This window comes from Oncorhynchus tshawytscha, linkage group LG07, assembly GCF_018296145.1.
Source record: "Oncorhynchus tshawytscha isolate Ot180627B linkage group LG07, Otsh_v2.0, whole genome shotgun sequence".
Classification (NCBI taxonomy): Eukaryota; Metazoa; Chordata; class Actinopteri; order Salmoniformes; family Salmonidae; genus Oncorhynchus; species Oncorhynchus tshawytscha.
In genome coordinates, this window is record NC_056435.1 from 70,961,759 (window position 1) to 70,983,650 (window position 21,892).

Below are 21,892 nucleotides of genomic sequence, written 5' to 3' on the forward strand. Positions count from 1 at the left end.
CATCTGCAGCAATGACGGAAGTGCTTTGAAAGGCTGGTTATGGCTCACATCAACACCATAATCCCACTAACCTTAGACCCACACCGATTTGCATACCGCCCCAACAGATCCAGATGATGCAATCCCTATTGCACTCCACACTGCCCTTTCCCACCTGAACAAAAGGAACACCTACGTGAGAATGCTGTTCATTGACTACAGCTCTGCGTTCAACACCATACCGCTCTCAAAGCTCATCACTCAGCTGAGAACCCTGGGACTAAACACCTAAACACCACTTAAGTAACTTCAAAATGGGTCTTTCTCCATTCTGAATGTTTTATACTGTTCAATTGAACGTCAACCCAAAATATTTTTGGGGGTATTTTCATACATTTTCTGCATTTGTTGCACTCATTTGAGATAATTGTCACACTGCCACACAGGGCTGCATGAATAAACCTTATTTTGAACCAAACGTTGCAATAGCGTTTTGACTTATGATTTTGAGCAAAACACTTGGGTGAAATGTTGGAATCATGGAAATATAATGATTATTCTAATTCTATAGTTAGAATATGATAGTGGGCACTTTGAATAGTGTTGTTTGACATGAAAACGAATGAAAATGCCAGAGAGGAGCTATTGTGATTTTTTTTTTAGGAAACAAACACTTAGGGTAGGAACCAAAGTGTTGACAATTGTTTCCTAGGGGACCCTTTAATCTTTGGCTACATTGTCAGTTTTCTCTTAGCTACCTCATGTAGCTAACATATTAATGCTTCTGGTATTCCTCTTTGATTTAGAAGACACGGTTGCACAAACAACATGCTGATTTTGGTCTATACCATCATTGGTAGTATCAGGCTGTATAACTAATTATGTTTGCTCTGACTCCGTACATTAGCTAGCTACCTAGCGATTAGCATTAGCAGCTAACAAGATTTAGGCCCCAACTTGCTAATTAAAAGACAAACTAGCTGTGTGCTGATGTAAGAAACACAAACTAATGGTGTAATTATAGAACACTAGTGGATTTATATGAAGAAACAAAGTGAAAACAGCAATGTTACCGTCAACATTGTTGCATGTGCTGCGTTGACCATGCAGACTGAACGCAGCATGGAGAGAGAGCGAGAGATGACTCATGTAGCGAACTATAAAAACAGATGTTACACTCGACGCATCACATTTTTTTTTAAATCAAACATTCAAATACCGTTATAGAAGGTAAGTAAAAACCCAAACTGGTCCATGCATTAATACCGGTATATCGCCCAGCCCTACCCTCAGGGGTGCGTGCTCAGTCCCCTCCTGTACTCCCTGTTCACTCATGACTGCATGGCCAGGCACGACTCCAACACCATCATCAAGGTTTGCCGATGACAACAGTGGTAAGCCTAATCACCGACAACGATGAGACAGCCTATAGGGAGGTCAGAGACCTCAAATAACCGGTGCCCCCGCACAATGACTCTGTACTGGTACCCCCTGTATATAGCCTCGCTATTGTTATTATACTGCTGCTGTTAAACTATTTGTTACTTTTATTTACTTAACACTTTTCTTCAAGCATTGTTGAGTAAGGGCTTGTAAGCAAGCATTTCACTGTAAGGCCTGTTGTATTTGGCGCATGTGACTAATAGGATTTGATGTTGTTGATCCATCCTCAATTCTCTCCTATCACAGCCATTAAACTCTAACTGTTTTAAAGTCACCATTGGCCTCATGGTGAAATTCCTGAGCGGTTTCCTTCCTCTCTGGCAACTGAGTTAGGAAGGACACCTGTGTCTTTGTAGTGACTAGGTGGATTGACACATCATCCAAAGTGTAATTAATATCTTCACCATGCTCAAAGGGGATGTTCAATGGCTCTTTTTTTTTTACACATCTGCCAATAGGTGCATTTCTTTGCGAGACATTGGAAAACCTCCTTGGTCTTTGTGGTTGAATCTGTGTTTGAAATTCACTGCTCAACTTAAGGACCTTAAAGGTCAATTGTTTGTGTTGGGTACAGAGATATGGTAGTCATTCAAAAATCATGTTAAACACTATTATTGCACACAGAGTGAGTCCATACAACTTATTATATGACTTGTTAAGCAAATGTTTACTCCTGAACATATTCAGGCTCCTTACCATAGCAAAGAGGGTTGAATACCTATTGACGAAAGACATTTCAGCTTTTCATTCTGTATTGATAGGTAAAAATATCAAAATGCATCACTCCACTTCAACATTATGGGCTTTTGTGTGCAGTAGGCCATTGACCAAAAAAATATGTTTTTATCAATTTGAAATTCAAGCAACAACATGTGGAAAAAGTCAAGGGGTGTGAAGGTACTGTATGTAAAAGAGTAATGGAAAAGGGAGGAGAACCTGGTCATTTCTGTGTAGGAGTGGGAAACCGGTTTTATTTAAGTAGGCAAGTCAACTAAGAACAAATTCTTATTTAGAATGACGGCCTACCCCGGCCAAACCTGAACAACGCTGGGTCAATTGCGCCCCACCCTATGGGACTCCCAATCACGGCCGGATGTGATACAGCCCGGATTCCAAACCAGGGACTGTAGTGACACCTCTTGCACTGAGATGCAGTGCCTTAGACCGCTGTGCCACTCGGGAGACCTTATTCCAATCACTATGGAAATGAAGAAGATCATTGACTTGGAGGGAATTTAGATTGATAAAGAAGCGCATCATATTTTTCTCTCATCTGCAGAAAGACATCAGAGTAGTGGAATGGGGTGTTGGACATCATGTGGGTACAATTTTTTTTTTTTTAATTTTTTTAAAGACAACACAGAGTTACATGGAGTAAACAATTAACAAGTCAATAACACAGTAGGAAAAAAAAGGGGGGAAAAAAAGAGTCTATATACACATTGTGCGCAATAGGCATGAGGAAGTAGGCGAATAATTACAATTTTGCAGATTAACACTGGAGTGATAAATGATCAGATGGTCATGTACAGGTAGAGATACTGGTGTGCAAAAGAGCAGAAAAGTAAATAAATATAAACAGTATGGGGATGAGGTAGGTAAATTGGGTGGGCTATTTACCGATAGACTATGTACAGCTGCAACGATTGGTTAGCTGCTCAGATAATGACAAGGTAAAAAAATCTGTCGTTCTGCCCCTGAACAAAGCAGTTAAACCCACTGTTTCCCTGTAGGCTGTAATTGTAAATAATAATTTGTTCTTTAACTGACTTGCCTAGTTAAATAAAAGGTTACATTTTTTATTTTTTTATTCAGGGAACAAGCTTGATTGGTAATACTCCCAATCACAAGTAAGAAAGCCCTTATAACAGTTAGAATCAAAGGCGTCCGTGCTAGATGAGTGGATAACATGTGATCTATGTGATGGAGAGGCTGACCTTTTCTCTGAGACTACAGGGGGAAAAATGGATTCATAGTGACTGTCAAACTGGATTGAGTAATAGAACATCGTTAAGGTCTGATTTTGTTAAATGGTCAAAGTGGAAAAATCTGGCACTGTAATACAGTCCATCTGTTCACCTGTTAATAGTTACTGTATAAAAAAAACTGGAGAGAAAAATATTGGAAAATTTAAAACAAAGACCTTTGATCTATGACACTACATGTCTTAATTTTTTTTTGTTTTTATGCTTTTTAACTTTTGTGCCCTCTTTGTCTTGATGCTTTTCATTGTAGACATCTTGCATATTCACACTTAAAAATGGAGGCAACTATATGTACATTCTATATTTGGACTTGGTGATGTGGAGTGGCCCTGAGGGGCTGTGTTGCATGAGTGGACTTTCTCATGGACAACTGAACTATGGCTTGGTGTGAGAGAAGTCTCAATGAAATGTAACTTGTGTCTGAATCTTATTTTTGTCCCCCCCCAAATAAAAACAGAATTTCACCAACAAATATTTAGACTGGAGGTGGAGGATTTGAATGAACATGTGTAATATCTGGGTGGAGGTAGGCCTATTGAATGGGCATGTAGGTTAACTGCTGGGGAAGCTTGATAGAATAGCTTTATAAATTAAAAAAAACTTTAAAAATGCTTAATCAACATCTTCTCACACTCACAGACATGTCATGACTTACAACATGCAAGTCTGCAAATGTATATTGCTTTTGCTGACCGAATGTTTACTATGCAGTTGTTGTTGTCTTTCTACCAGCATAAAATGTTGTTTCGTCAGTGGCGTGTGATTTCTCTACATGGGATTATGCTTTTGAAGAAAGAGAGCTGTGCAGAGTGACAGACACCAATACTGTTAAAACAACACTGTCCCTCCCCAAGACACCAACCATAATGGGTTAGGCACCTAGCCTTCAGCGATATCCTTCAACAACAGTTATGTCTAATAACATGGCTACGCAATGCCACTCAAAACACCACCCCCCCCCCATCTCAACACCACTGTCAACTCCAGGGAGGTCAGCCAGCACACAGGAGCCAGAGAAACGGGCTAGGTGGGTGACCTCTAGAGGGGAACATATAGGGACGCTGCATGTGGAAAGAATAACATTTGTCACAGAGACACATTCAACAGGTGACCCATGCTAATTGATGGGGCACAGCCCGTCAGTGGGGCAGGCAGCAACTCTAGGATGTCCCGGTGGGACAGGCCACAGAATGACACAGGACCAACTGGCTTTTCAAAAGCCACAGCTGGATTGGCTCCTAATATGTGATCACATAAATCATTCAACTGATATCCCCCTACCACATTCATAGATGCTAACTGCTTTAGCGCCTACTGATGATGGTGTCTTCTGACATCGCTTGTTGTACGTTTTTGGAAACATAAGGAATGTATCTTTTAAAAAAACAAAAAGGTTAAATTACTACACACCTTTATTGTGTTCCCACATAGCCATATCTCCATGTTACTACAGAAGACAGACAGAAGACATATGCAGCCACCTGTGCTAATTACCAAACAATCAAATTTATTTATAAAGCCCTTCTTACATCAGCCGATGTCAGAAAGCCCTATACAGAAACCCAGCCTAAAACCCCAAACAGCAAGCAATGCAGATGTAGAAGCACATTGGCTAAGAAAACCTCCCTAGAAAGGCAGGAACCTAGGAAGAAACCTAGAGAGGAACCAGCCTATGAGGGGTGGCCAGTCCTCTTCTGGCTGTGCCGGGTGGAGATTACAACAGAACATGGTCAAGATGTTCAAACGTTCATAGATGACCAGCAGGGTCAAATAATAATAATCACAGTGGTTGTAGAGTGTGCAGCAGGTCAGCACCTCAGGAGTAAATGTCAGTTGGCTTTTCATAGCTAACTCGCGGCCCTCCGAACACCTGAGTAAACGCAACTGGGGAGTTAGTGTAGTTTGTCAACTGGAGGCACATACTGCTTGTGAAAATGTGCAAAACTGCTCTAAAACGTTAAAAACACCGCGGAATTGTAGTTGACACGGAGCCAAATGTGGGCGAACGTAACCGCTGTAAACACTACACATATGGAGTAGGGTTTTCGATAACTAATATCCCTTTACCACATCCTCAGAGGCACTAAATTCATGGGTAGAAAATGGGAAGGATAAGCACATTAATGAATATATGATGGGCCTATATGTAGACAAATATCTGGGAGTACGTACACACTGAGCGTTATTTTGACAATTACAATCCTTCATATTTAAATATACGAGGCAGATTAAGTCACACTTGCTCCTCCAGTGTTACATATGACCATAGGTTGTCACAGCTGAATACCGACGTAACATGTTTTCATTGCACGATGGAGGCTTTGAGTGTGAGCAGTTGTTTACTGCCCTAACACTAAAAACGGGTGATGTTTTTTCAAAAAGGATCTATCACATATGGATAGCTACAGCAAACATAACATTCATGTTTATATCAGTCATTGCAGTATCAACAACCAACCCTGGCAAAGATCCAGATTGTAACGTTATTAACTGATTACATTGTGCGAGGAGTATGACGTTAGCTTGCCAGTTAGCCCACCAAAACATGTACGTTAGGTATGCTTAATCCAATAAAGACTTCAGCTCAGCTAGATAAACATATCTGGCTATATTAGGTAGCTAAAAAACGTTGTTTTTTTGGCAATGCTCGCCAACTAGTTTTACAACTACGCTAACATTACACATTATACCAAGGTTAGCTAACGTTGTTTACTTACCGGGTTTGTGAATCCTCAGTTTGACAGATGAAAGCAAAACCCAAATCGGAGGGCAAACAGGACAGACCCCTGCCTACTGTGCCCGAACCGAAATAAACCTTAGCTAGCTAACGCGTTAGCAGATAACTTGTAGCCGGTGTGACTGCATTTTAGCTAGTTACTGTTGACTTAAATCGATGTAGTTAATGTTCGCTACAAGTCAACATGGCTAACTAGCTAGGACGTGCTTGCAACCTGAGAAAGGGTATTCAGGTGGTAGGTACTCTGTAAACCTTAGCTAACGCTAGCTAAATGTCTGACTAAAACACACGATAACAAGCTAGCTAGTTAGCAGCGACTCGGTTTAGCACAATAGCTAATTCGGGTCCCTCAGTTCAGGCAACAATATATATATATATATGTGTGTGTGTGTCACTCTCCCCGTCTAATAACGGCATGCTTCGCATCCAAAACAGTTCGGTACGGCATATATTATGACGACATTTTGTGACGGTTTTGGTCTTCGGTAACGGTTTTGGTCTTCGGTAACGGTTTTGGTTTTCGGTAACGGTTTTTGTCGGATGTTCGTGCACACGACATTATTTTCTTCTTTTTCTTCTTCTTCTGTAGTCAAGCCGAAGTTCGATAGCCTTAGTCAACGCCCCTTCGTCGGTGATTGGTTCAATTGTAAGGCTGACGCTAGCAAAGACATTTTATAACTAATCCAAGATTGTTCATATGTGTGGTTTAGAGCGGTAGCTAATGAAGCATATAGTGGGCGGAACAAGTAAGGAGGTGGGGCAAAGCCAAGCACGAGATCCTATTGGCGCGTTGTATCATCTATTTGCATTTTTCCGTTAGGGAACGCCTCCTCTGTAAGCGTGTGCACAAACTCTATTTGACCTTGCACTCCTAAACATCGCAATTTTTTTTTTACTTTGGGAAAACGTTAATTCTATAAAACTTAATGGATTGTGTTTGTAGTTTTGGGAACATAAAAATGTTTTGGGAACAGAAAAATATGAGATCTGGGCCCAGATTCACAAAACCTTTTTAAGAAGAAATAACTGGCTTTTTTTTTCTTAACTATAGATTTAAGAATGAAATTAAGCAAAATTGCTATTCCTCAAAAAGGTTATTGGAAAATGTATTGAGCTATTTCTCATGTTTCTCCTTAAGCAAAAAGTTAAGAAAAAAAAATAATTATTGAAAATAAAGTTAATGGAAATGTTCCTAAATCCAAGATAGATTACCAACCCCTTGTCCTAAACTCTGGGCAGTGAGAGAATCAACTCATGAAAGCAACAGTTACATGTTTAATTCACTCACAAACTTAATCTGAAAGTTTCAGTATTGATGACTTTAAACCCAAGAACATGTTTTAGATTATTTCCTTCTGAGATTATTGGTCGAACATGATTGTCAATGCTAGCTAAATTGGTTGCCTAGCAACAAACATCTTAAGAAGATTCAGAAGAAGATATTTGTGAAGTTTCCAAGAGATTTTCATAAAATCTTAAAAGATATTGTTGAGGAATTGCACTCACTATCTTACGAACTTCTTGTTTTTTTTCTTTCTTAAAAAGCTTCTTATGTTTTTATGTGAATCTGGGCCCAGATGTTTAAATCGATGAGAAAATGTACAGAATGTTGGCCCAGTTTCACCTAGTTCCATCCTCTCCCACTATCCCGCGACTGGACTCCATTCAGCCCTAAACTCAGTGTTTGGCGGAAGTGGATGCGGAGTTAGAATCGAGTAGCGCGTCGAGTAATTTGGTGAAGACGAATGTTCTGAATGGATGAATCGTTTCTTGTTGGGATGCGTTTGTTGAGTAAGGATGCACATGTGGGAAAACCGTTTGAGGTGTCGAAAATGGTGACGTCTGGGCTTGGAAAAGTAGAGTCTGTCAGAGTGACCAGGAGTGGTCTTATTTTGATTAGTTGTATCTTGGTTATGTAAGATATGCCATAAAAGCTTCGTCCCAAACCACTGCTTGTGTAAGAATTGTAAAAGATTTGTCCATGTTTCAAGTGTGTGCAGATGTTTTATTTAAATTGAACCTTTATTTAAGTAGCCATTTAAGAACAAATTCTTATTTACAATGACGGCCTTTCCCGGCCAAACCAGGATGCCAAACCCGCTGCCCTATGGGACTCCCGATCACGGCTGGATGTGATACAGCCTGGATTTGAACCAGGGACTGTAGTGACACCTCTGGAACTGAGATGCAGTATCTTAGACCGCTGTGCCACTTGGGAGCCCAATGAATAGAGTATACTAAAGAAAGTTGTGTAGAAGGACGACAGTGTTGTGGTGGGATCATGATCCTGAGTTCCTGGAGTGCCCTGTAAGGGGGAAGGAAATTGAGTTGGCAGAAGTTAGAGCGGTCAATCAAATCTCCTATGCGGGGAGATCAAAATAATTGACTAAACAAGTGATGCTAGTGAAAAGATGGTAGTGGTTTTTGTTGCGTTCATTGCCACAGTCTTTACAAACATTTTGTCACAGAAAGATAATCATGAGCTTCCCGAAATTGGTTTACACTGAAGTCAAAGTTCAGTAGGAAGGTCCAGCTAGCTAAAATGAGGCAAACGTTTGAGCAGAGTTGAAGTAGCTATGCCAGGCCTACTCAACTCTGCTCAAACACTTGCAGCATTATAGCTTGCTCGTCTATGGTAGTCTCGGGTTAATGATATTAGATATGCTTTTCTTTGAACTTGTGTTTGGTTTGGATATGTGTACTAAATAGCCCTCTACCTTTTATTTTATTTTACAAAACACCATCGAACAGGGACTCCAGTTGTTTTTGTCTGTCACCCAGCACTGCCTGTTCACCAGCCCACAGCACTTACTGGTCCTCGTCCATCTCCTGCACTGAGCTGCCTGTTCACCAGCCCACAGCACTTACTGGTCCTCGTCCATCTCCTGCACTGAGCTGCCTGTTCACCAGCCCACAGCACTTACTGGTCCTCGTCCATCTCCTGCACTGAGCTGCCTGTTCACCAGCCCACAGCACTTACTGGTCCTCGTCCATCTCCTGCACTGAGCTGCCTGTTCACCAACCCACAGCACTTACTGGTCCTCGTCCATCTCCTGCACTGAGCTGCCTGTTCACCAACCCACAGCACTTACTGGTCCTCGTCCATCTCCTGCACTGAGCGGCCTGTTCACCAGCCCACAGCACTTACTGGTCCTCGTCCATCTCCTGCACTGAGCTGCAGTGCAGTTGTAAATGAGAACTTGTTCTCAACTAGCCTACCTGGTTAAATAAATGTGAAATAAAAAATAACATGGAAAACCATTTCCATGCAGGCCCCTGTCCTGGGCCCCATCTCAAAGACCTACTGGCCTGCTCCTCACCCACTCCACAGAGCAGCAGGGCTGTGAGCTCCTCACCCACTCCACAGAGCAGCAGGGCTGTGAGCTCCTCACCCACTCCACAGAGCAGCAGGGCTGTGAGCTCCTCACCCACTCCACAGAGCAGCAGGGCTGTGAGCTCCTCACCCACTCCACAGAGCAGCAGGGCTGTGAGCTCCTCACCCACTCCACAGAGCAGCAGGGCTGTAAGCTCCTCACCCACTCCACAGAGCAGCAGCGCTGTGAGCTCCTCACCCACTCCACAGAGCAGCAGGGCTGTAAGCTCCTCAGCGATGCCACAGAGCAGCAGCAGTAGTAGCATGGGTGTGAGAAGGGGAGGAAAGAGCTGCAGACTCAGCCCTTGACACATCACTGGCAAAGACATCGCAAACGATTGAAGACAGATCTCATAAATCTGGAGAACGTCACGCACCGGAGCCAGCAGCTTGTCCCAGAGGAAAATCATTTGAAACTCTCCTCATTTACTCTGATCCCATTCCCCCTCTTCTGTTGACCTCTTTCCTCCTCACCATGCATACTGCTCTCATCAGACACTCTTTTAATCCCTCCCCCTTCTCTAATCCCCCCCAGCATCTGTAGCTGATTTCATACATACACTATCGCCAAAACTCTGGGAGGAATTTGATCACCAGTTGCACGAGTTCATTCAGGATTTCAAGAAGAGGACAAGGACCAAACGACTGAGACTATAGTGAAATGAACAGCTTGTTCTGTTGTTCAGACATCTCCGGAGTCAGACTAGACTGAATAAAATAAAATAAATTAATAAAAAGGTTCAATGTGTTTCCATCGCATTTTCAACTGTACCAATAGTTTTGTCAAAAACTTAAATGGCAAATATGCCCACTCCGGTCTTGGTATGTACACTCTAGCCAACAACTGGCACATACAGTGTGGTTAGGCTAGTCTACATGAGATTATTAAGGGTACAACTAAAGAGTGAGAATATTTGTATTTGTCAAATGGCAGTCAAGCATCGATCATTTATTGGAAAGAAGCATCAACTTGATTATCTGGCACGATTCAGTGAAGTTCATCATCATTGGTTTCCTCTGTCGACTAATAAACTGCATTGTTTCCCCTGAGTCATAGCAGGACGACCACACGCCATATAGTGTGACTTCCAAGTTAAATTTGTAACGCCCTGGCCTTAGTATTCTGTGTTTTCGGTATTATTTTGGTGAGGCCAGGGTGTGACATGGGGATTTATGTGGTTTGTTTTGTCTGGGGTTGTTTGTAGTTATGGGATTGTGGTTAGAGTAGTACTCTAGGTAAGTCTATGGTTGCCTGAAGTGGTTCTCAATCAGAGGCAGGTGTTTATCGTTGTCTCTGATTGGGAACCAGATTTAGGCAGCCATATTCTTTTGGTCTCTTGTGGGTGATTGTTCCTGTCTTTGTGGCACCAGATAGGACTGGGGGTTTGTTTTTTTTGTTCAAAGTTCATATTATGGCAAGAACAGCTCAAATAATTATTCATTTATTTAACAAGGCAAGTCTGTTAAGAGCAAATTCTTATTTACAATTGTCACGTTCTGACCTTTATTTTCCTATGTTTTGTCTTTGTTTAGTATGGTCAGGGTGTGAGTTGGGGGGGGCAGTCTATGTTTTGTGTTTCTATGTTTAGGTTTCTGTTTCGGCCCAGTATGGTTCTCAATCAGAGGCAGGTGTCGTTAGTAGTTACGTTCCCCAGATTATGTGTTGTAGATTGTGTATTTTGCATGTGTTTATTTCAGGAAATGGCTTCCTGAAATCCCTCAAGCAGCTGATTGATCGACTCCAGGGCTAATTGGAGAGCTGACCCACAGCTGTCTCCCCATTCCTTCTGAAGCTATATAAAACAGCTGTCTCCAGGGATTTTGACCCATTCCTTCTGAAGCTATATTTTGATGGAAATTTTGCCAGTGTTCTGTTCAGGTAGGGGATGGATAGGGATTTTTGGATTTTGTAGTAGGGATTTTGATGGAGGTAGGGATTTTTGCTGATGGAGTGATTGTGATAGAGGTTGATTTTGCTAGAAAGTGGTATGTTCTGAGTTTGTTGCTCAGATAGAGCTTATTTGACATCCTTTTGTTTCTTAGTTTGTTTGAAATGGTTTAATATTCTGTTTCATTTGTTCCCAGGGGGAAAGGGGAAGGCACCTAGGGAGTGCTTAGGCAAGAGGCCCACGGGCATACATATACCCGTAGCATATTCGCTGTCTAGACACACTAGGTAAGACCTGGGCGGACCACCCCTTGTATTTTGGTTAGGGCACCAGGTGGTGCTAAATTGGGTAAGTAGTGGGTAGGCAGGTAAAATAGGAGAGGGGGGGGCTTTGAGATTTACTTTCTTTGCTTTGGTTCCGTCCAGCCCCTTTTCCCCATATTACCGTGTAAAGGAATAAAGTCCTTGTAAACGGTACCACATTCTGCCTGTTGTCATTCTTACTTGCACCTACAGTCCATACCTTTTTTGCTTCACAGAGAGTTTAGTTGTAGCAGGGTGTTGCGTTCCCTCTTCATAGAGGCGTGCGTAACAGTTGTCTCGGATTGAGAATCATACTTAGGTAGCCTGGGTTTCACTGTTGGTTTGTGGGTGTTTGTTTCCACACGGTATTGTTTGGTTATTTCACATATTCGTTTATTGTATTTCATAGTGTTCAGTGCTTTTCTTATTAAAATCGTCATGAACACTTACCACGCCTCATCTTGGTCCGATCCTTACTTCTCTTCAGACAAAGAGGAGGAAATCTGCCGTTACAATAATGGCCTACCCCGGCCAAACCTGGACGACGCTGGGCCAATTGTGCACCGCCCTGTGTGACTCCCAATCATGGCTGGATGTGATGCAGCCTGGATTCAAATCAATAGCTTTTAAAGTGTCATCAAGTGCAGTTTCAAAAACCATCAAGCACTATAATGAAACTGGCTCTCATGAGGACCGCCACAGGAAAGGAAGACCCAGAGTTAACTAGAATTAGCTGCGACTCAGATTGCAGCCCAAATAAATGCTTCATAGAGTTTAAGTAACAGACACATCTCAACATCAACTGTTCAGAGGAGACTGTGTGAATCAGGCCTTCATGGTTGAATTGCTGTAAAGAAACCACTAAAGGACACCAATAAGAAGAGACTTGTTTGGACCAAGAAACACGAGTAATGGACATTAGACCGTTGGACATCTGTCCTTTGGTCTGAGTCCAAATTTGATATTTTTAGTTCCAATCGCCACGTCTTCGTGAGACGCAGAGTAGGTGAATGGATGATCTCATGTGTGGTTCCCACCGTGAAGCATGGAGGAGGTGTGATGGTGTGGGGGTGCTTTGCTGGTGACTCTGTTAGTGATTTATTTAGAATTCAAGGCACACTTAACCAGCATGGCTAGCACAGCACTCTGCAGCGACACACCATCACATCTGGGTTTTTTTTTTTTTTTTTAACTAGGCAAGTCAGTTAAGAACAAATTCTATTTTCAAAGACGGCCTAGGAACAGTGGGTTAACTGCCTATTCAGGGGCAGAATGACAGATTTGTACCTTGTCAGCTGGGGGATTCGAACTTGCAACCTTTAAGTTACTCGTCCAACGCCTTAACCACTAGGTTACACTGCCATTTGAGCCTAGTGGGACTATCATTTGTTTTTCAACAACATAATGACCAAAAACACACCTCCAGGCTGTGTAAGGGCTATTTGACCAAGAAGGAGAGTGATGGAGTGCTGCATCAGATGACCTGGCCTCCACAATCACCCGACCTCAAACCAGTTGGAAAACAGAGTGAAGGAAAAGCAGCCAACAAGTGCTCAGTATACAGTGCCTTGCAAAAGTATTCATCCCCCTTGGCGCTTTTCCTCTTGTGTTGCATTTCCTGTAATTTAAATAGATTTTTATTTGAATTTAATGTAATGGACATACACAAAATAGTCCAAATTGGTGAAGTGAAATTTTAAAAAATTACTTGTTTCAAAAATTTCAACAAAACAAAAAAAAACAATAGTGGTGAGTGCATATTTATTCACCTCCTATGCTATGAAGCCCCTAAATAAGATCTGGTGCAACCAATTACCTTCAGAAGTCACAGAATTAGTTAAATAAAGTCCACCTGTATGCAATCTAAGTGTCACATGATCTTAGTATATATACACCTGTTCTGAAAGGCCCCAGAGTCTGCAACACCACCAAGCAAGCGGCACCATGAAGACCAAGGAGCTCGCCAAACAGGCCAGGGACAAAGTTGTGGAGAAGTACAGATCAGGTTTGGGTTATAAAACAATATCAGAAACTATAAACATCCCACGGAGCACCATTAAATCCATTATAAAAAATGCTAAGAATATGGTACCACAATAAACCTCCCGAGAGAGGGCCACCCACTAAAACTCATGGACCAGGCTAGGAGGGCATTAATCAGAGAGGCAACAAAGAGACCAAAGATAACCCTGAAGGAGCTGCAAAGCTCCACATTAGAGATTGGAGTATCTGTCCATAGGACCACTTTAAGCCATATACTCCACAGAGCTGGGCTTTATGGAAGAGTGACCAGAAAAAAAGACATTGCTTAATTAAAGATAGGGCTGATTACTGCCCCCTTTGGAGGAATTGCGTGCCCATAGTAAACAGAAAATAAATCTGTCAAAAATTGCTAATATATGCATATAAAAATTATTATTGAATAGAAAACACTCTAAAGCTTCTAAAACCGTTTAAATTACGTCTCTATGTAAAGCAGAACTCTCAGGGCACTAATTCTCCCAAACTCTCTCTTGTCATCATAAAAGTTGGCCCAACTTTGACGTCATCGCCCCCACCCTTCCCAAGCACCTACAGTCCTGGGAACAGTTTCTATCTCTTCAGCGCGATGTCTGCTTTCAATGGGGCTTCTCATTGTGAGAATCGCGCGCTCACGAGGGTTTTGGCAGGCCGAAACCTTTCGGTCACGCGAGAAAACAGGTTACTCTCATGCGCGCTCTGCTCGGGTGATGTCTTTCTTCCAAGATTGATTAAACGACACGTGTGTTTCTGATCGTTTTCAGGATTGCCGTGAACCTAGATAACATGCTAACGCTTGGTTCTGAACATAGTTTGACAAGTTTAGTCGACATTTAATATGTAATTTCGACGTTTTGGTGCGCATCCACTCGACTTTTTGGCCGCATTTCAACCGAAATATGTCGTGTTTGATCACCGAAAGACACATACTTCAAAACTAAAGCTGTTTTTGGTAAGTATAAACCCTTCCACGTCTTCTGATGGAAGAACAGCAAAGGTAAGGGAATATTTATGTGTTAATTATGGGTTTCTGTGGACTCCGAGATAGAGGAGCCATAATGCTCATTTCTGAGCGCCGTCTCATATTATTACATAGTGAACGAAATCTGTAACGTTAAAAATAAATGTAACACAGCGATTGCATTTAGAAGAAGTGTATCTTTCTATATATATGTAGAACATGCATATTTAGTCAAAGTTTATGATGTGTATTCCTTGTTAGCTGACGGCGTCATTTCTCCGGACATTCGAGTAGCATTTTCTGAACAATGCGTCATTGTAAACAGATTTATGGATATATATTATTGAAAAAAACATAAATGTACTCTGTAACATGTTATATTACTGTCATCTGAAGAAGATTTCAAAAGGTTAGTGAAATTATTTTTCTTTTAATCCTGCGTTTGGTGATTGCATATTTTGTTCAATTTGGCTATGGAAATTAGCTGTGTCTTCGGTGTGTCTTCGGTGGTGGTTTGACATAAATATGTGCTATGTTTTCGCCGTAAAACATTTTAGAAATCTGACTTGCTGGGTAGATAAACAAGTTGTTTATCTTTCATTTGAGCTATTGGACTTGTTAATGTGTGGAGGTTAAATATTTTTAAGAATATTTTTTGCGTTCCATGCGCCACATTCCAGCTGACGGTGGGAGGGCTGGTTCCCAATTGGGACTCAACATCCTCAACAGGTTTTAAAGAAAGAAATAAGCAATCACATTTGGTGTTCGCCAAAAGGCATGTGGGAGACTCCCCAAACATATGGGAGAAGGTACTCTGGTCAGATGAGACTAAAATGTAGCTTTTTGGCCATCAAGGAAAATGCTACTGTGACGCTTCTGCTGAAAAATTTTATTAAATGAAGGAAACATAAAAATCACCACCCTGCTGCCAATGTTGGTTCGCAATTACACAACAAACACATGAATGTTATCAACAGTGTATGTTTTCGCCAAATATATTATGATAATCTGCTATGAATTGTTATTGTGAAATAAAGATTTTATCCTACAAAAGACTTGAATTAAATGCAGATCTTTTAGAGCTACCAATGTATTGCTTATCACGGTCAAATCTATATTTCTGTCAAGACTCCAGGTAACAAATGTAAGCAGAGTTCAAACTAACAAACCTTTTATTTTTAGTTGCACTCCTCTTTCTCCCCTCATTTATCCTACAGTCCCCCTGCCATCTCTCATGTAGTGTGACTTAGACATTCAGATAGTGAAGGGTTTTCCAGCCAGCAATCGGTTGATATTCAAACATTTCAGTACAATCAAGTTCTTTTCCAAACGTTTCTTGAAGTGGGGCAGCCTGTTGTATACAAATGAGAACTTCGGCCATTTTGACCCATTCGCCTGTCATTATAATGTAGGGTATCACAAGAGGACGGCTCATAATAATGTCCGGAACGGAGCAAACGGAATGGCTTCCGACACCTGGAAACCATGTGTTTGATACCAATTCCACTGATGCCGCTCCAGTCATTATCACTCGCCCATTCTCCCAAATTACGGTGCCACCAACCTCCTGTGATAGGGGTTCATTTACAATCTTTGGTATTGGTGAGCCTAACATGAAATCAACACTAACCCGAGTAATGTGTAATTGCTCTGTTTCAAGCAATTTGTTCTTTAGGTTTTAGTACTGTAATGTTAAACCAGTGCATCTTCCTACCATCAGGGTGTAGGACACAGTCTTTGCCAGTGACAACCAATAGGGGCTTCATTCAGATCTACTAGGCCGTCTGCACCACCAACTCCCCCTGAAGTACTACCACCATATCCTACCCACAATTCAGTAGAGGTTTTCAATGAGGTGCACAGCCGCAAGTTTTGTCCTCTATGACTGGAAAAGGCCCAGAAGATCCTACATGCACCAGGAAAACGTTTAAGAAGCAAACAGAGTTTCTCATGGACAAATTCAAGTAGGTCTCTCCCCATTTGGTTTTTACGTTTGCTTCTGTTTAATAAATGTTTTACAACACAACCAGTGTAATGAATATGCCCCTGGTTTGAATCCCAATATTGTGTTCATCACAGCCCTTTAAGTAATCAGAGTTTAAAGACAGTGACTGTTACCTGTGACTTATCAGAGCCTGAGAGTCTCTAGGGGGGGGGTACGGTAAACCTGCCTCTCAAACTCTCTGTGCCCTGATAGGTTGATAGGAAGGTTCCTGGAGGGCCGGACATCTGCCCATCCTCCACAATACTTTCTGCCGAAATCGATGCCTCTCCTTGTTCGGGCGGTGCTCGGCGGTCGACGTCACCGGTCTTCTAGCCCTCATTGATCCATTTTTCATTTTCCATTGGTTTTGTCTTGTCTCCCTACACACCTGGTTCCAATCCCATTCATTACCTGTTGTGTATTTAACCCTCTGTTTCCCCTCATGTCCTTGTCAGAGATTGTTTGTTTTTTCATGCTCGTGTGTTTTGTATTGGTGTGCGACATTTCCTCGTACACACTTTGCTTTTATTATGTAAGATGGTTTTGGAGCTGTGTTTTAAGTTATTAAACTACTCCATGCGCCTGACTTCCGTGCCACCGACACACACGACTTGACACTCAAACTCTCTGTGCCCTGATAGGTTGATAGGAAGGTTCCTGGGGGGCTGGACATCTGCCCATCCTCTTGACTCTGCAGGTCACACAATACTTGCAGTCAATGGTGAAAAGTACTTCAGTAAAATACTTTAAAGTACTAAAGTAGTTTTACGGGGTATCTGTACTTCGCTATTCATATTTATTGCCAACATTTACTTCACTGTATTCCAAAAGAAAATAAATGTACTTTTTACTCCATGCATTTTCCCCTGACACCCAAAAGTACTCGTTACATTAACACAGAGAACATCCCTGCTCCTCCCTACTGCCTCTGATCTGGAGGACTCACTAAACAGAGAACATCCCTGGTCATCCCTACTGCCTCTGATCTGGAGAACTCACTAAACAGAGAACATCCCTGGTCATCCCTACTGCCTCTGATCTGGAGGACTCACTAAACAGAGAACATCCCTGGTCATCCCTACTGCCTCTGATCTGGAGGACTCACTAAACAGAGAACATCCCTGGTTATCCCTACTGCCTCTGATCTGGAGGACTCACTAAACAGAGAACATCCCTGGTCATCCCTACTGCCTCTGATCTGACAGACTCACTAAACAGAGAACATCCCTGGTTATCCCTACTGCCTCTGATCTGGAGGACTCACTAAACAGAGAACATCCCTGGTCATCCCTACTGCCTCTGATCTGGAGGACTCACTAAACAGAGAACATCCCTGGTTATCCCTACTGCCTCTGATCTGGAGGACTCACTAAACAGAGAACATCCCTGGTCATCCCTACTGCCTCTGATCTGGTGGACTCACTAAACAGAGAACATCCCTGGTCATCCCTACTGCCTCTGATCTGGAGGACTCACTAAACAGAGAACATCCCTGGTCACCCCTATCTGGAGGACTCACTAAACAGAGAACATCCCTGATCCCTCTGCCTCTGATCTGGAGGACTCACTAAACAGAGAACATCCCTGGTCATCCCTACTGCCTCTGATCTGGAGGACTCATTAAACAGAGAACATCCCTGGTCATCCCTACTGCCTCTCATCTGGAGGACTCACTAAACAGAGAACATCCCTGGTTATCCCTACTGCCTCTGATCTGGAGGACTCACTAAACAGAGAACATCCCTGGTTATCCCTACTGCCTCTGATCTGGTGGACTCACTAAACAGAGAACATCCCTGGTTATCCCTACTGCCTCTGATCTGGTGGACTCACTAAACAGAGAACATCCCTGGTCATCTCTACTGCCTCTGATCTGGTGGACTCACTAAACAGAGAACATCCCTGCTCATCTCTACTGCCTCTGATCTGGTGGACTCACTAAACACTGATTGTAAATGATGTGTTGGAATGTGCTCCTGGTCATCCTTCAATTAAAAATTCAGAAAGATTGTGCTGTCGGGTTTGGTTCACGTAAGGAATGTGAAATGGTTTTTAATTTAAAAAATGATTTGTTATTTTACCAGGTAAGTTGACTGAGAACACGTTCTCATTTACAGCAACGACCTGGGGAATAGTTACAGGGGAGAGGAGGGGGATGAATGAGCCAATTGTAAACTAGGGATTATTAGGTGACCATGATGGTTTGAGGGCCAGATTGGGAATTTAGCCAGGACACCAGGGTTAACACCCCTACTCTTACAATACGTGCCATGGGATCTTTAATGACCTCAGAGAGTCAGGACACCTGTTAAACGTCCCATCCAAAAGAAAGCACCCTACACAGGACAGTGTCCCCGATCACTGCCCTGGGGCATTGGGATATTTTTTTAGATCAGAGGAAAGAGTGCCTCCTACTGGCCCTACAACACCACTTCCAGCAGCATCTGGTCTCCCATCCAGGAACTGACCAGGACCAACCCTTCAGAAGCAAGCCAGCAGTGGCATGCTTTTTATTTTATTTTTTAAATATTTTATTATGAAAAAAAAACACACAATATTTACAACATTCAGTCAATAATAATTAAGGATGAACAATTCACCCTTTTATAAAATCAGAAAGATAATAGAATAAAAACAATTTAAAACACAATCATTCACTAATACCAGTTAGTAATTAAATATAAGTTTTCCATTTGACAGAATTAAAAGTATCAGCAGTGGCATGCTGGGGGGTATGCTGCTGGTTTATACTTCTACATTTGATACTTAAGCACATTTGAGCAATTCCATTTACTTTTGATACTTAAGTCAATTTAAATCCAAATATTTTTAGACTTACTCAAGTAGTATTTTACTTTTACTTGAGTCATTTTCTATGAAGGTATCGTTACTTTTACTCAAGTATAAAAATGGAGTACTTTTTCCACCATTGCCCGTTGCTGACAGGTCCCGTCAATATCCAGCAACTTCCCACAGCCATTGAAGAGGAGTGGGGCAACATTCCACAGACCACAGTCAACAGCCTGATCAACTCTATTAGTGAATTCGATTTGAGCCACACCCATTACTGACAGGTGTATAGCAGCGAGCACGCAGCCATGCGATCTCCATAGACAAACATTAGCAGTAAAAATGGCCTAACTAAAGAGCTCAGTGACTGTCAAGGTGGCACAGTCATAGGATATCACCTTTCCAACAAGCCCGTTCATCATGTTTCTGCCCTGCTAGAGCTGCCCCGGTTGACTGTCAGTGCTGTTATTGGCCACACAAGCTCACAGAACGGGACCGCCTAGTGCTATAGCGCCTAAAAATCGTCTGTCCTCGGTTGCAATACTCACTACAGAGTTCCAAAAAGCCTCAGGAAGCAACATCAGCACAATAACTGTTTGTCGGGAGCTTCATGAAATGGGTTTCCATTGCTGAGCAGCCTGTGTGCAAGCCTAAGATCACCATGTGCCGCAATCGGACTCTGGAGCAGTGGAAACGCTTCACCATCTGGCAGTCCGACAGACACATCTGGGTTTGGTGGATGCCAGGAGAACACTACCTGCCCCAATGTATAGTGCCAACTGTAAAGTTTGGTGGAGGAGGAATAATAGCCTGAGGCTGATTTTCATAATATCTATGTAGTTAATATCCATGTAGTTAATATCCATGTAGTTAATATCTATGTAGTTAATATCTATGTAGTTAATATCTATGTAGTTAATATCCATGTAGTTAATATCCATGTAGTTAATATCCATGTAGTTAATATCCATGTAGTTAATATCCATGTAGTTAATATCCATGTAGTTAATATCCATGTAGTTAATATCCATGTAGTTAATATCTATGTAGTTAATATCCATGTAGCTAATATCTACTGAACAAAAATATGAACGCAACATGCAAAGTCAGCTGAAATAAAAGATCCTAGAAATGTTCCAGCATATTACGGTATTTGTTTACATCCCTGATTGTGAGCCAAGATAATCCATCCACCTGACAGGTGTGGCATATCAAGAAGATGATTAAACAGCATGGTCATTACACAGGTGCACCTTGTGCCGGGGTCAATAAAAGGCCACTTTAAAATGTACAGTTTTGTCACACAACACAATGCCACAGATGTCTCAAGTTTTAAAGCAGCGTGCAATTGACATGTTGACCTCAGGAATGTCCACCAGAGCTGTTGTCAGAGAATTGTATGTTCATTTCTCTACCATAAGCCGCCTCTAACATTGTTTTAGAGAATTTGGCAGTAAGTCCAAACAACCGCAGACCATGTTTGTGGCATTGTGTGGGTGAGCGTTTTGCTAATGTCAAAGTTGTGAACAGAGTGCCAAATGGTGGCGATGGTATTGTATGGGAAGGCATAAGCTACGTACAACAAACACAATTGCATTTTATCGATGACAATTTGAATGCACAGAGATACCGTGACGAGATCTTGAGGCCCAATGTCGTGTCATTTCAGCATGATTATGCACAACCTCATGTCGTAAGGATCTGTACACAATTCCTTGAAGGTGAAAATGTCCCTGTTCTTCCATGGCCTGCATACTCACCAGACCTGTCACCCATTGAGCCTGTTTGGGATGCTCTGGATCTAAGTGTACGACAGCATGTTCCAGTTCCTGTCAACATCCAGCAACTTCTCACATCCATTGAAGAGGAGTGGGACAACATTCCACAGGCCACAATCAACAGCCTGGTCAACTCTATGTGAAGGAGATGTGTTGTGATGCATGAGGCAAATGGTGGTCACACCAGATACGGACTGGTTTTCTGATCCACACCCCTACTTAGTTTATTAAAGGTATCTGTGATGCTTATCTGTGTTCATTTTAATTGACTGATTTCCTTATATGAACTATAACTCGGGCAGCAGGGTAGCCTAGTGGTTAGAGCGTTGTAACCGGAAGGTTGCAAGTTCAAACCCCTGAGCTGACAAGGTACAAATCTGTTGTACTGTCTCTGAACAAGGCAGTTAACCCACTGTTCCTAGGCTGTCATTGTAAATAAGAATTTGTTCTTAACTGACTTGCCTAGTTAAATAAAAGTAAAATAAATAAATAATCTAATTCTAGTCACATTAGCAACAACTGTCCTGATATAGGGACACTGATCCTGTAGGAGGTTTTAATATCTATGTAGTTACTACCCATGTATAGATAAGATCTATGTAGTTATTTTCTATGTACAGTTAATATCTACATACAGCAGCAATAGTTGTTC

General features: G+C 42.0%; 1 protein-coding gene across 6 annotated transcripts in view; it reads right to left on the bottom strand.

The window, feature by feature from the left end:
• Positions 1-6,842, bottom strand: part of ip6k1 (inositol hexakisphosphate kinase 1) — a 73,918-nt gene extending 67,076 nt beyond the window's left edge. For all 6 annotated transcript variants that reach the window (XR_006083817.1, XR_006083815.1, XR_006083816.1 and 3 more), the window contains exon 1: positions 6,125-6,842. The gene's annotated coding sequence lies outside the window, so the exon portion shown is untranslated. The remainder of the gene's footprint in view (positions 1-6,124) is intronic.
• Between the last annotated feature and the right edge of the window lie 15,050 nt (positions 6,843-21,892).